Source organism: Anomaloglossus baeobatrachus, chromosome 2 (assembly GCF_048569485.1).
Source record: "Anomaloglossus baeobatrachus isolate aAnoBae1 chromosome 2, aAnoBae1.hap1, whole genome shotgun sequence".
Classification (NCBI taxonomy): Eukaryota; Metazoa; Chordata; class Amphibia; order Anura; family Aromobatidae; genus Anomaloglossus; species Anomaloglossus baeobatrachus.
In genome coordinates, this window is record NC_134354.1 from 361,670,798 (window position 1) to 361,685,874 (window position 15,077).

A 15,077-nucleotide genomic window follows, 5' to 3' on the forward strand; every position below is an offset into this window, starting at 1 on the left:
ATTGCAGCGTGTAAAGCGGGCTTTAGATAGAAGTAAACCAAAACATGTTTGGTATCTACAAACTCATACCAACCTGAGGCATCATACTGACACATCAAATTTACCATGTAGTGAATACGGTGAAAAAAATACCCCCAAAAATAGTGCAATCATATTTTTTTTTCAATTTTTCCGCACTTGAAATTTTTAACATTTTCCAGTGCATTATATTGTAAAACTCATAGTTTCATTTAAAAATACAACTCATCTCGCAAAAAACAAGCCCTTATATGGCAAGATTGGTGAAAAAATATAAAAGTTATGGCTCTAAGTAGACAGTGAGCAAAAAACAAAAACAGAAAACGAAAAATCACCCGGTCATGAAGGGGTTAAATAGTGCATAAGTTTTATAGATAATGTCTTTCTGGACACAGCAATAACAAATATGTGCAATTTTTATTCTTCTGATCAATGATCTCACGTAATGCAATACATGAGAGCTGTCAGTTTACACTGAAAGAAGGCCTGTCACTGTAATCTGGTCTAACAGGACACCATACCTGGCACACCAGGAGGTAATTGTTTGACCTTTGGGTGCCATTACAACCATTGACTGCCTGTGATTTCCTCACAGAGGTGCAAATGGAAGTCAGAGAGGAAGCCTCCTTCCCACAACCTTCTAAATTTCACGATCCCTATTAATTGCAGTATCCGGATGGTTAATCAGTCAGGGGTAGTGCTGTCTCTCTCTCTCTCTGGCTGTTAATGCAGGAGCTTGGCTGTCAGCTGTGGCAAGATCCTACAGTGATCATGCGGAAAGTGCTGATATTTCACCACCTCCTGTACGATCATGCAGTGATCAGTCAGTCACAGTACTTGACTGATTATGGCAATATGAGTGAGGGGACCGCTGAAAAGGGTCCTCCGACCTCTCCCCATGTTGGGAAGCTATCAGTGACTGCTGTTGGCACAGAACTGTCACTGTGTGTTTTCACACAGTGACAGTGTAACCCTTTAACCTCTGGGCAATTTTCCGTTTTCATTTTTTTTTTGCTCCCCTTCTTCTGAGAGCCATAACTTTTTTATTTATTATCCATCAATCTTGCCATATGAGGTCTTGTTTTAGGTGGGACAAGTTGTACTTTTAAATGAAACCATAGCTTTTACCATATAGTGTACTGGAAGTGGGAAAAAAATTCCAAGTGCAGAAAAATTGCAAAATAGTGCGATTGTATCTGAACCACTAAAAATGTTGTATAGAGTAGTAGTTATCCAAAACACCACTATTAGATCTACTCTTAAAAATCGTTTATTATTATTAGTTAAAACAGAACAAACATATTGTTCTTCTCATAAATAGGCATAGAAAACATAAAACAAAAAATCAGGTGCAAGTGCAGGTGTCAGACAAACAGTGCCCTCACCTAGGGACAGCCCCAGACCATGTGGCTAGGTGAGTTAGGGGTATAGATTCGTCACTGTCAGAATGATACTGCTTAGTATGTGCTGTGACTCTCCCTCATAAGTTAGCTTACTTCACTTAAATGAGCCTAAGTTAGCATAGTCAGACTCGCCGTCCTTGCTCATCTCTAGCGGGGGTTACCACCACCAAATAAACGTGATTGACATGTAGTACAAATATATACAGAACCATAGACAACAGAGACAATAGGCGTTAGGTGTCCAGGGTTCTACTGTTACATAGATTTCCCTAGTTTGACAATACTGGAAGGTTAGATTAGAGTCTAGGATGCCACTTAGCTTGTGGATCTCCTAGCTCTCCCGACGCGTTTCACCCCCCTAACGCTGTATAGGGGATCATCAGGGGAAAAATGGAGGAATCACTCCTTGGAAAGAATGACACCTGCAGATAAATGATGCAAAAATAAGTAAATGGGTATTAATATAAATATTCTTTAGACTGCAATCTTTATGAGGTCATAGCCCTCAAGATAACTTACAAGGTAGTAGATCCCTGTGATAGAGTACTTGTATTCTTAAAAGATGCCAGGGAGACTATCTCCAAACCAAATAGTGGTTGCAACTTCCCATCGGATAGTGCCTGTATGTCAAAGAATGCAATGAGTATCCACTGTGTGATGCATAATGTATCATAACTCATACTCATGCTAGAGTTGGGAAGGGTCTTGTCGGCATAAGGCTATCTATCTTTTACTTTGACTCTCCGGGGATGAAAGTACAGGTATAGCGGATTTGTCTATTGTAGCCAGGAAGTTAGATCCATTCCTGATGTTCAGGTTGTCACTGAGTTTCTAGGTCAAAATATAGGTCCTGTGAACAGATATAGGATAAGTATGAACCTATATTTCATCTATCAGATTCTACATGAACTGGGTAGCAAATACCTTTTGTCGGCCAGTCAGACAAAATGATCTATAGGATTTGGAGAATACAGCTCCTCCAGATGTGGCTGATCACTGATTTTTTCCTATAGGAAAGGTATACTACATTACTGGATGTTCTCATAAATCTCACCCACACAGCTCTGTGAGAAGCAAAAAAATGGCAGGGCATTTTACCTGTAGGGAACAGTTCATATATGGATGTGGACAAACGGGTGCAAAGGTCCCTAGTCGCCTGCGTTTGGACCATGTGTAAGGTATATTCTTATCTCCTGTAACCAATTTTTACATCATACAATTAGGCTCTCTGAATAAGGCTCAATACATGCATAAATTAAGATACAGTGGTACAAGTGCTAGGTCTACCTGTAAGGAGGCAAAAAAGGTCTGTCATGGGATTATGGCTACCTGTAGACCCCGAGTATATATACCCTGTAACAGAAAAAATGATAATAATAATATATCGTATTCTTGGAATCCAGTGATACAGGTATAAGGGGCACAGTGCATACTCCAGTACATATTATGTATGTCATATAGATAAATTCACATCATAGTGCTCAGTACATGCATTGATGACAGTAGAGGGCCTTATATACTGATATATATGGAGTAGTTCTTTTAAAGAAGGTAACTGAAGAAAGCCCATGTGATAGCTAATAGATTCCAGGTATGTATTCCCTGTAGACACAGCAGAGGTACCGCATTCATGTGTGGTATTTACCTCACAAGTCCCATAGACATTGCCAAACAGGGAGCATGAGAAATGAATTGCATAATGGGCCTGAACACTGGGTTTGGAGTTATTTTGTAGTTATATAGGGTCCTGTCCCATACAAACTAGGGACAGGATTATTATCTATACTCATAAAGCCCTGAAAATTTGTATGAAAATGAATCTTATGCAGGCAGATCACTTATCATCCTATGGGCTCAACCAGCAAGGACTGTCAGTCCCGAGTGGAAACACTCTATGTACGCTGGGAGCCCATGGTCCAATAGATGCCAGGGAGGATGCAAGGGGAGGATGTCCGAGAGACCACCACGTCTGATTGTTCCTGTCCGATTCCCCACTCCCGGATAAGGTATTTAAACCTTTTCCGGGCAGGATAAAAAGTCCCGCCCGCCAACCGGAAGTGCCCCGTTGGCCGGAAGTTACGCATCGCTATGTGCCGAGGCATCGTCGGCCGGAAGTGATGTATCCCTGTGTGTCACATGCATAGCAGGTCAGGTGACTGGCCGGGGGCGGTGCTGAGGGATGTACTAGATCGTATATGTAAACAGCATCGCAATAACCTACATATTCATAGGTTAAGTGACCTGCCGGTGGCTTTACTGGGGTGTATGATATGGTGTGCACACGGTACGCATTGCGATACATATATCGCTATGCGTCATATACTATGCAAGTCAGGTGACTTGCCAGGGGCGGTACTAGAGGATGTTCTGGATCCCAACCAGTGGAGCGCATAGCATTCTACGTCTGGGCGGGGTCATGTCATATAGGGGCGGAGATCATGATTATGGAGCGCATAATTGCATTCCATACCGTTCCATAAGCACTAGTATCACGGAATATATGTACAGTATTACTTGATGGATCAGACGCACCTGATTGGCACATAGGTATCGTGCATAATGGGATGCAAACAGGGCCAATGCGTATTGGAGCATTAAGTACTGGATAGACACAAGATAATTACTATTGCTTTCCCTGGGTCCGGGATAAATCATATAAGGGAATTAAAAACAACCTCCACTCAAAAATATTATGTATTGCAAAGTGTGCACAGTACCAACATTCCAAGCTGTACTATTGAAAAAATGAGATTTTTGGCAAAAAATTGCAATTTTTCGAGCCACCCCGCCAACGTCACGGCAAATCTCCTGGGGCAGTCCTAACACTAAAATATTTTTATTTAAAGTGTGCCATGTGGCCTCACATATGCAAAAATAGGACTGCACAGCACGTACCTTGTGCTTTTCAGTCACCGTCTCCATGACTGATTCATGGTTGTGGGCGGGACAGGCCCGAGCACATGCTGCTTAGAATAAATAGCCAGTGGACGGGGCTGGATGGCAAGTGTGAACAGCCACCAACCGCCAAAAATCAGGACAGATGGAAAAATAAACATGAGGTGCACTGCAAGATGAGAACCAACTGGGAACCTATATAACAAGAATAAACAGCATAAAAACAACCTCCACTCAAAAATATTATGTATTGCAAAGTGTGCACAGTACCAACATTCCAAGCTGTACTATTGAAAAAATGAGATTTTTGGCAAAAAATTGCAATTTTTCGAGCCACCCCGCCAACGTCACGGCAAATCTCCTGGGGCAGTCCTAACACTAAAATATTTTTATTTAAAGTGTGCCATGTGGCCTCACATATGCAAAAATAGGACTGCACAGCACGTACCTTGTGCTTTTCAGTCACCGTCTCCATGACTGATTCATGGTTGTGGGCGGGACAGGCCCGAGCACATGCTGCTTAGAATAAATAGCCAGTGGACGGGGCTGGATGGCAAGTGTGAACAGCCACCAACCGCCAAAAATCAGGACAGATGGAAAAATAAACATGAGGTGCACTGCAAGATGAGAACCAACTGGGAACCTATATAACAAGAATAAACAGCATAAAAACAACCTCCACTCAAAAATATTATGTATTGCAAAGTGTGCACAGTACCAACATTCCAAGCTGTACTATTGAAAAAATGAGATTTTTGGCAAAAAATTGCAATTTTTCGAGCCACCCCGCCAACGTCACGGCAAATCTCCTGGGGCAGTCCTAACACTAAAATATTTTTATTTAAAGTGTGCCATGTGGCCTCACATATGCAAAAATAGGACTGCACAGCACGTACCTTGTGCTTTTCAGTCACCGTCTCCATGACTGATTCATGGTTGTGGGCGGGACAGGCCCGAGCACATGCTGCTTAGAATAAATAGCCAGTGGACGGGGCTGGATGGCAAGTGTGAACAGCCACCAACCGCCAAAAATCAGGACAGATGGAAAAATAAACATGAGGTGCACTGCAAGATGAGAACCAACTGGGAACCTATATAACAAGAATAAACAGCATAAAAACAACCTCCACTCAAAAATATTATGTATTGCAAAGTGTGCACAGTACCAACATTCCAAGCTGTACTATTGAAAAAATGAGATTTTTGGCAAAAAATTGCAATTTTTCGAGCCACCCCGCCAACGTCACGGCAAATCTCCTGGGGCAGTCCTAACACTAAAATATTTTTATTTAAAGTGTGCCATGTGGCCTCACATATGCAAAAATAGGACTGCACAGCACGTACCTTGTGCTTTTCAGTCACCGTCTCCATGACTGATTCATGGTTGTGGGCGGGACAGGCCCGAGCACATGCTGCTTAGAATAAATAGCCAGTGGACGGGGCTGGATGGCAAGTGTGAACAGCCACCAACCGCCAAAAATCAGGACAGATGGAAAAATAAACATGAGGTGCACTGCAAGATGAGAACCAACTGGGAACCTATATAACAAGAATAAACAGCATAAAAACAACCTCCACTCAAAAATATTATGTATTGCAAAGTGTGCACAGTACCAACATTCCAAGCTGTACTATTGAAAAAATGAGATTTTTGGCAAAAAATTGCAATTTTTCGAGCCACCCCGCCAACGTCACGGCAAATCTCCTGGGGCAGTCCTAACACTAAAATATTTTTATTTAAAGTGTGCCATGTGGCCTCACATATGCAAAAATAGGACTGCACAGCACGTACCTTGTGCTTTTCAGTCACCGTCTCCATGACTGATTCATGGTTGTGGGCGGGACAGGCCCGAGCACATGCTGCTTAGAATAAATAGCCAGTGGACGGGGCTGGATGGCAAGTGTGAACAGCCACCAACCGCCAAAAATCAGGACAGATGGAAAAATAAACATGAGGTGCACTGCAAGATGAGAACCAACTGGGAACCTATATAACAAGAATAAACAGCATAAAAACAACCTCCACTCAAAAATATTATGTATTGCAAAGTGTGCACAGTACCAACATTCCAAGCTGTACTATTGAAAAAATGAGATTTTTGGCAAAAAATTGCAATTTTTCGAGCCACCCCGCCAACGTCACGGCAAATCTCCTGGGGCAGTCCTAACACTAAAATATTTTTATTTAAAGTGTGCCATGTGGCCTCACATATGCAAAAATAGGACTGCACAGCACGTACCTTGTGCTTTTCAGTCACCGTCTCCATGACTGATTCATGGTTGTGGGCGGGACAGGCCCGAGCACATGCTGCTTAGAATAAATAGCCAGTGGACGGGGCTGGATGGCAAGTGTGAACAGCCACCAACCGCCAAAAATCAGGACAGATGGAAAAATAAACATGAGGTGCACTGCAAGATGAGAACCAACTGGGAACCTATATAACAAGAATAAACAGCATAAAAACAACCTCCACTCAAAAATATTATGTATTGCAAAGTGTGCACAGTACCAACATTCCAAGCTGTACTATTGAAAAAATGAGATTTTTGGCAAAAAATTGCAATTTTTCGAGCCACCCCGCCAACGTCACGGCAAATCTCCTGGGGCAGTCCTAACACTAAAATATTTTTATTTAAAGTGTGCCATGTGGCCTCACATATGCAAAAATAGGACTGCACAGCACGTACCTTGTGCTTTTCAGTCACCGTCTCCATGACTGATTCATGGTTGTGGGCGGGACAGGCCCGAGCACATGCTGCTTAGAATAAATAGCCAGTGGACGGGGCTGGATGGCAAGTGTGAACAGCCACCAACCGCCAAAAATCAGGACAGATGGAAAAATAAACATGAGGTGCACTGCAAGATGAGAACCAACTGGGAACCTATATAACAAGAATAAACAGCATAAAAACAACCTCCACTCAAAAATATTATGTATTGCAAAGTGTGCACAGTACCAACATTCCAAGCTGTACTATTGAAAAAATGAGATTTTTGGCAAAAAATTGCAATTTTTCGAGCCACCCCGCCAACGTCACGGCAAATCTCCTGGGGCAGTCCTAACACTAAAATATTTTTATTTAAAGTGTGCCATGTGGCCTCACATATGCAAAAATAGGACTGCACAGCACGTACCTTGTGCTTTTCAGTCACCGTCTCCATGACTGATTCATGGTTGTGGGCGGGACAGGCCCGAGCACATGCTGCTTAGAATAAATAGCCAGTGGACGGGGCTGGATGGCAAGTGTGAACAGCCACCAACCGCCAAAAATCAGGACAGATGGAAAAATAAACATGAGGTGCACTGCAAGATGAGAACCAACTGGGAACCTATATAACAAGAATAAACAGCATAAAAACAACCTCCACTCAAAAATATTATGTATTGCAAAGTGTGCACAGTACCAACATTCCAAGCTGTACTATTGAAAAAATGAGATTTTTGGCAAAAAATTGCAATTTTTCGAGCCACCCCGCCAACGTCACGGCAAATCTCCTGGGGCAGTCCTAACACTAAAATATTTTTATTTAAAGTGTGCCATGTGGCCTCACATATGCAAAAATAGGACTGCACAGCACGTACCTTGTGCTTTTCAGTCACCGTCTCCATGACTGATTCATGGTTGTGGGCGGGACAGGCCCGAGCACATGCTGCTTAGAATAAATAGCCAGTGGACGGGGTTGGATGGCAAGTGTGAACAGCCACCAACCGCCAAAAATCAGGACAGATGGAAAAATAAACATGAGGTGCACTGCAAGATGAGAACCAACTGGGAACCTATATAACAAGAATAAACAGCATAAAAACAACCTCCACTCAAAAATATTATGTATTGCAAAGTGTGCACAGTACCAACATTCCAAGCTGTACTATTGAAAAAATGAGATTTTTGGCAAAAATCGTCCACTGGCTATTTATTCTAAGCAGCATGTGCTCGGGCCTGTCCCGCCCACAACCATGAATCAGTCATGGAGACGGTGACTGAAAAGCACAAGGTACGTGCTGTGCAGTCCTATTTTTGCATATGTGAGGCCACATGGCACACTTTAAATAAAAATATTTTAGTGTTAGGACTGCCCCAGGAGATTTGCCGTGACGTTGGCGGGGTGGCTCGAAAAATTGCAATTTTTTGCCAAAAATCTCATTTTTTCAATAGTACAGCTTGGAATGTTGGTACTGTGCACACTTTGCAATACATAATATTTTTGAGTGGAGGTTGTTTTTATGCTGTTTATTCTTGTTATATAGGTTCCCAGTTGGTTCTCATCTTGCAGTGCACCTCATGTTTATTTTTCCATCTGTCCTGATTTTTGGCGGTTGGTGGCTGTTCACACTTGCCATCCAGCCCCGTCCACTGGCTATTTATTCTAAGCAGCATGTGCTCGGGCCTGTCCCGCCCACAACCATGAATCAGTCATGGAGACGGTGACTGAAAAGCACAAGGTACGTGCTGTGCAGTCCTATTTTTGCATATGTGAGGCCACATGGCACACTTTAAATAAAAATATTTTAGTGTTAGGACTGCCCCAGGAGATTTGCCGTGACGTTGGCGGGGTGGCTCGAAAAATTGCAATTTTTTGCCAAAAATCTCATTTTTTCAATAGTACAGCTTGGAATGTTGGTACTGTGCACACTTTGCAATACATAATATTTTTGAGTGGAGGTTGTTTTTATGCTGTTTATTCTTGTTATATAGGTTCCCAGTTGGTTCTCATCTTGCAGTGCACCTCATGTTTATTTTTCCATCTGTCCTGATTTTTGGCGGTTGGTGGCTGTTCACACTTGCCATCCAGCCCCGTCCACTGGCTATTTATTCTAAGCAGCATGTGCTCGGGCCTGTCCCGCCCACAACCATGAATCAGTCATGGAGACGGTGACTGAAAAGCACAAGGTACGTGCTGTGCAGTCCTATTTTTGCATATGTGAGGCCACATGGCACACTTTAAATAAAAATATTTTAGTGTTAGGACTGCCCCAGGAGATTTGCCGTGACGTTGGCGGGGTGGCTCGAAAAATTGCAATTTTTTGCCAAAAATCTCATTTTTTCAATAGTACAGCTTGGAATGTTGGTACTGTGCACACTTTGCAATACATAATATTTTTGAGTGGAGGTTGTTTTTATGCTGTTTATTCTTGTTATATAGGTTCCCATATAAGGGAATTGTCCCATAGTTGTTGCAGTCTAATATTAATGTTGCCAGTATATGGTATGCAATGACCATACGCGGGGTATAAACGTAAAAACAAGTCCTATCCTGTCAGTTAGGGGTAGCTGTGGCCAGAATCACTATATGAAGCTATGAAAGCTGATCATTTCATTGAGACCATTTGGGGAGACTGTGTCCAGCAGGAAGGTCCATCTAGCTTCTCGCTGCAGGATTTTTCTATCCCAGTCTCCCTTGCGTGAGGGTTTGGGGATAACCTCAATGACCTGAAAGGATATACTCCTCAGGTCTCCCCCATGGACGAGGTTAACATGCCTGGCTATGGCTGTATCTCTTTTGTGTATGATGTCGCCTATGTGTTCCCCAATTCTTACTCGTAGCTGTCTCTTGGTTTTACCCACGTATCCACGTGAGCAGGAGCAGGTGCACAGGTATACCACACCTTCTGTTCTACAATTCCCAAAGTCCCTGATTTTAAATGCTCTCTTGGTTTTTTGATTATAGAAGGTCTTACTTTGATTGATGTGGGGACAGTAGGTGCATCTCCCGCATCTAAAAGTTCCTATGGGTTTCCTGTATAGCCATGTCCCTGTACCCCTTGGCGGTGTGAAATGACTGTGAGTGAGAAAGTCCCTAATGGATCTCCCTCTCCTATACGTGACATTGGCATTGACAGAGATTGAGTCGCATATATCTGGGTCGGCCTTCAAAATAGGCCAATGTCTTCTAAGTATTTCCATTGTCCTCATGCTCTGATCATCATAAGTTGCGATAAACCTAATGATGTCGTTCTTATTCTCGTTCTTTTTGGAAACCAGTAGGTCTTTCCTATTCCTCTCTTTGGCATGCCGATATGATTGTTCCACAATAGGGTCCGGATAGCCCCTACTGTGGAACCTTCCCTTCATATCGACCGCCTGTAATTCGAATTCTCTCAGGGATGAGCAATTACGCCTAAGGCGCAGGAATTGCCCTTTCGGGATGCCTTTCTTTTAGGAAACCCACAGCTACCAACAGTCTTCTCAGATGGGAGAGTCATCATCCCACACCATTGAAGAAAGGCATCCCGAAAGGGCAATTCCTGCGCCTTAGGCGTAATTGCTCATCCCTGAGAGAATTCGAATTACAGGCGGTCGATATGAAGGGAAGGTTCCACAGTAGGGGCTATCCGGACCCTATTGTGGAACAATCATATCGGCATGCCAAAGAGAGGAATAGGAAAGACCTACTGGTTTCCAAAAAGAACGAGAATAAGAACGACATCATTAGGCTTATCGCAACTTATGATGATCAGAGCATGAGGACAATGGAAATACTTAGAAGACATTGGCCTATTTTGAAGGCCGACCCAGATATATGCGACTCAATCTCTGTCAATGCCAATGTCACGTATAGGAGAGGGAGATCCATTAGGGACTTTCTCACTCACAGTCATTTCACACCGCCAAGGGGTACAGGGACATGGCTAGACAGGAAACCCATAGGAACTTTTAGATGCGGGAGATGCACCTACTGTCCCCACATCAATCAAAGTAAGACCTTCTATAATCAAAAAACCAAGAGAGCATTTAAAATCAGGGACTTTGGGAATTGTAGAACAGAAGGTGTGGTATACCTGTGCACCTGCTCCTGCTCACGTGGATACGTGGGTAAAACCAAGAGACAGCTACGAGTAAGAATTGGGGAACACATAGGCGACATCATACACAAAAGAGATACAGCCATAGCCAGGCATGTTAACCTCGTCCATGGGGGAGACCTGAGGAGTATATCCTTTCAGGTCATTGAGGTTATCCCCAAACCCTCACGCAAGGGAGACTGGGATAGAAAAATCCTGCAGCGAGAAGCTAGATGGACCTTCCTGCTGGACACAGTCTCCCCAAATGGTCTCAATGAAATGATCAGCTTTCATAGCTTCATATAGTGATTCTGGCCACAGCTACCCCTAACTGACAGGATAGGACTTGTTTTTACGTTTATACCCCGCGTATGGTCATTGCATACCATATACTAGCAACATTAATATTAGACTGCAACAACTATGGGACAATTCCCTTATATGATTTATCCCGGACCCAGGGAAAGCAATAGTAATTATCTTGTGTCTATCCAGTACTTAATGCTCCAATACGCATTGGCCCTGTTTGCATCCCATTATGCACGATACCTATGTGCCAATCAGGTGCGTCTGATCCATCAAGTAATACTGTACATATATTCCGTGATACTAGTGCTTATGGAACGGTATGGAATGCAATTATGCGCTCCATAATCATGATCTCCGCCCCTATATGACATGACCCCGCCCAGACGTAGAATGCTATGCGCTCCACTGGTTGGGATCCAGAACATCCTCTAGTACCGCCCCTGGCAAGTCACCTGACTTGCATAGTATATGACGCATAGCGATATATGTATCGCAATGCGTACCGTGTGCACACCATATCATACACCCCAGTAAAGCCACCGGCAGGTCACTTAACCTATGAATATGTAGGTTATTGCGATGCTGTTTACATATACGATCTAGTACATCCCTCAGCACCGCCCCCGGCCAGTCACCTGACCTGCTATGCATGTGACACACAGGGATACATCACTTCCGGCCGACGATGCCTCGGCACATAGCGATGCGTAACTTCCTGCCAACGGGGCACTTCCGGTTGGCGGGCGGGACTTTTTATCCTGCCCGGAAAAGGTTTAAATACCTTATCCGGGAGTGGGGAATCGGACAGGAACAATCAGACGTGGTGGTCTCTCGGACATCCTCCCCTTGCATCCTCCCTGGCATCTATTGGACCATGGGCTCCCAGCGTACATAGAGTGTTTCCACTCGGGACTGACAGTCCTTGCTGGTTGAGCCCATAGGATGATAAGTGATCTGCCTGCATAAGATTCATTTTCATACAAATTTTCAGGGCTTTATGAGTATAGATAATAATCCTGTCCCTAGTTTGTATGGGACAGGACCCTATATAACTACAAAATAACTCCAAACCCAGTGTTCAGGCCCATTATGCAATTCATTTCTCATGCTCCCTGTTTGGCAATGTCTATGGGACTTGTGAGGTAAATACCACACATGAATGCGGAACCTCTGCTGTGTCTACAGGGAATACATACCTGGAATCTATTAGCTATCACATGGGCTTTCTTCAGTTACCTTCTTTAAAAGAACTACTCCATATATATCAGTATATAAGGCCCTCTACTGTCATCAATGCATGTACTGAGCACTATGATGTGAATTTATCTATATGACATACATAATATGTACTGGAGTATGCACTGTGCCCCTTATACCTGTATCACTGGATTCCAAGAATACGATATATTATTATTATCATTTTTTCTGTTACAGGGTATATATACTCGGGGTCTACAGGTAGCCATAATCCCATGACAGACCTTTTTTGCCTCCTTACAGGTAGACCTAGCACTTGTACCACTGTATCTTAATTTATGCATGTATTGAGCATTATTCAGAGAGCCTAATTGTATGATGTAAAAATTGGTTACAGGAGATAAGAATATACCTTACACACGGTCCAAACGCAGGCGACTAGGGACCTTTGCACCCGTTTGTCCACATCCATATATGAACTGTTCCCTACAGGTAAAATGCCCTGCCATTTTTTTGCTTCTCACAGAGCTGTGTGGGTGAGATTTATGAGAACATCCAGTAATGTAGTATACCTTTCCTATAGGAAAAAATCAGTGATCAGCCACATCTGGAGGAGCTGTATTCTCCAAATCCTATAGATCATTTTGTCTGACTGGCCGACAAAAGGTATTTGCTACCCAGTTCATGTAGAATCTGATAGATGAAATATAGGTTCATACTTATCCTATATCTGTTCACAGGACCTATATTTTGACCTAGAAACTCAGTGACAACCTGAACATCAGGAATGGATCTAACTTCCTGGCTACAATAGACAAATCCGCTATACCTGTACTTTCATCCCCGGAGAGTCAAGGTAAAAGATAGATAGCCTTATGCCGACAAGACCCTTCCCAACTCTAGCATGAGTATGAGTTATGATACATTATGCATCACACAGTGGATACTCATTGCATTCTTTGACATACAGGCACTATCCGATGGGAAGTTGCAACCACTATTTGGTTTGGAGATAGTCTCCCTGGCATCTTTTAAGAATACAAGTACTCTATCACAGGGATCTACTACCTTGTAAGTTATCTTGAGGGCTATGACCTCATAAAGATTGCAGTCTAAAGAATATTTATATTAATACCCATTTACTTATTTTTGCATCATTTATCTGCAGGTGTCATTCTTTCCAAGGAGTGATTCCTCCATTTTTCCCCTGATGATCCCCTATACAGCGTTAGGGGGGTGAAACGCGTCGGGAGAGCTAGGAGATCCACAAGCTAAGTGGCATCCTAGACTCTAATCTAACCTTCCAGTATTGTCAAACTAGGGAAATCTATGTAACAGTAGAACCCTGGACACCTAACGCCTATTGTCTCTGTTGTCTATGGTTCTGTATATATTTGTACTACATGTCAATCACGTTTATTTGGTGGTGGTAACCCCCGCTAGAGATGAGCAAGGACGGCGAGTCTGACTATGCTAACTTAGGCTCATTTAAGTGAAGTAAGCTAACTTATGAGGGAGAGTCACAGCACATACTAAGCAGTATCATTCTGACAGTGACGAATCTATACCCCTAACTCACCTAGCCACATGGTCTGGGGCTGTCCCTAGGTGAGGGCACTGTTTGTCTGACACCTGCACTTGCACCTGATTTTTTGTTTTATGTTTTCTATGCCTATTTATGAGAAGAACAATATGTTTGTTCTGTTTTAACTAATAATAATAAACGATTTTTAAGAGTAGATCTAATAGTGGTGTTTTGGATAACTACTACTCTATACAACATTTTTAGTGGTTCAGATATCATTTATGGCGGGCTTCCTGTCAGGACCCATTAATACTACAAAGTGGCTGGATGATGCTGATGAAGTGTTCTCGGAAAGAACATCAGAGGGCCTAGGGAACACCTAAAATAACCTGAAAAATATCTTTTCAGACTTATTGCTGGCCTATAAGCTGAACATAAAATCATGGTGGGAGGTACAGTCCCTTGAACAATATATAAAACAAAAAATTGTACCTAGAGGGTTGAGGGTCAACCTAGTCCCGGCGGAACGCTCCAGGACAGAAAACCTTCTAAAAAGGTGGGAAGAAGAACTGACAAACTCATCCATTAGGTTGATGACCATCCTAGTGGATGAGGAAAAAGTCACCCTGGAAAAAACTTCCAGAGACTTACAAACGTTAAGGGAGGAAGCTCTTAAACACCAAGGAGATTCAGATTTCGGCACTAAAGAAATTGCATTACAAATAGCTGTGGACAAATACCAGCAAAATTTAAAGACAAGAAAGCACAAGCACTTTTTGAGAGATCTGGGGGACTTCTCAGGTAGTAATAACGTGTCAGCGCTGACGGGAGGAGCATCTTTTGACCCCTCTTCATCAGATCTGTCTGACTCAGAACCTCAGGGCCGACCTAACAGGAGTAGAAGCAGGGGCAGGAGAAACTTTAGAAACAGAAACAACTGGGGTA

The 15,077-nt window shown here is 43.0% G+C and overlaps 2 long non-coding RNA genes across 2 annotated transcripts; one reads left to right on the forward strand and one right to left on the reverse strand.

Moving 5' to 3' along the window:
* Window positions 1-2,170: 2,170 nt before the first annotated feature.
* LOC142290079 (uncharacterized) lies at window positions 2,171-2,589 on the reverse strand. The gene is made up of 3 exons (XR_012750212.1): window positions 2,520-2,589; window positions 2,346-2,428; window positions 2,171-2,271 (listed from the first exon to the last, which is right to left on the reverse strand). It is a non-coding gene; the product is annotated as an uncharacterized LOC142290079 (long non-coding RNA).
* A 10,440-nt stretch (window positions 2,590-13,029) lies between these two features.
* LOC142290080 (uncharacterized) lies at window positions 13,030-13,451 on the forward strand. The gene is made up of 3 exons (XR_012750213.1): window positions 13,030-13,099; window positions 13,191-13,273; window positions 13,348-13,451. It is a non-coding gene; the product is annotated as an uncharacterized LOC142290080 (long non-coding RNA).
* The last annotated feature ends 1,626 nt before the right edge of the window (window positions 13,452-15,077 follow it).